Below are 1,147 nucleotides of genomic sequence, written 5' to 3' on the forward strand. Positions count from 1 at the left end.
ATAAAGGTGTATAGAGTTACTATCAGACTATTATTATGTGCTTTGATTGCTTTAATTTTATTGTACTTAATGCTTTGAGCCGTGTTTGATGAAACCCGATTTTTGTTGCTTTATTAGATTCCTTCATGGAGACCAGCTGTGTATAAAGGAAGTTCAAAACTTAATGTTAGAATAAAAGAAGAAGTTAGGGCTGTCCAGGTGAGTGGGTTGCTGTGACTTTTAATTTACATACCAATAGTATGATAAGGAAGACATTGAAGACATATGTCAATTGTATGGATCAGTATTATGCAAGGTACATAACGAGTTATTATTAATTAGAATTATTAATTAAACTATAAGGATATTATGATAGAATGAGATACTTTTAGTTAGTGCAATGAATTCGCCATTTTTAACAGCATGTACACTGTCACACCCTATAGTGGGAAATTTTTGAGAGAGTTAAATTTGCAGGTGAATTGCTAAATTTTGGAGACTGGCTAATTTTAATTAGGCCAATTAGTGGCCATGTGCCACTGAACATGCATATAATAGCTCAAAATGGCAGCTTTTATTTTGTTAAATGGTTATCAAAGCGCCAAATTTAATTCTCTCCAAAATTTCCCACTATACAGTAATTGAAATACACAAAATAATAAACATTTATTTCATATAATAGGCAGAACTTGAGGGTCACCCTGACATAGTATTAAACTTGACCACGCCTCCTGACTCCTCCCATCTCGATCACTTAACTGTTCATTCTTGTGTACAGTCGTCTGATGCTGAGCCAGTACTAGCTGATACTACTAATAGACACACTGACACTCCTCATTATTCAAGGAGTGTTAGGTTCTCGGCTCCTTTGGAGACATTCACATTGTGTCATTATCAACAGTCACCAGCTTTGATACCAATAAGAGGATTCTATCAAATGAAGGTATGTACATGTACATGAATCAGAATAAGTCTTTAATAAGATATATTGATCATATAAAGTGTTGAAATAGATACAGTACATGAATACAGTAGAGTGCCTTTTTTTTGAGGATTAGGCTAATTTTGCGAATTAGCCTAAAAATCTATTCTGCGAATTTAATTTTACGCTAATTTATGCTGTCTGCCATCTTGTATTGTAACAATTTCATTTTCACAGAAGTAATTT

At 33.4% G+C, this 1,147-nt stretch overlaps 1 long non-coding RNA gene across 1 annotated transcript; it reads left to right on the plus strand.

Moving 5' to 3' along the window:
• Window positions 1-115: 115 nt before the first annotated feature.
• Window positions 116-917, plus strand: LOC105316341 (uncharacterized). The gene is made up of 3 exons (XR_002190977.1): window positions 116-198; window positions 239-295; window positions 662-917. It is a non-coding gene; the product is annotated as an uncharacterized LOC105316341 (long non-coding RNA).
• The last annotated feature ends 230 nt before the right edge of the window (window positions 918-1,147 follow it).

This window comes from Amphimedon queenslandica, unplaced genomic scaffold (assembly GCF_000090795.2).
Source record: "Amphimedon queenslandica unplaced genomic scaffold, v1.1 AMPQUscaffold_1335_Cont26653, whole genome shotgun sequence".
In the NCBI taxonomy this organism is placed as follows: domain Eukaryota; kingdom Metazoa; phylum Porifera; class Demospongiae; order Haplosclerida; family Niphatidae; genus Amphimedon; species Amphimedon queenslandica.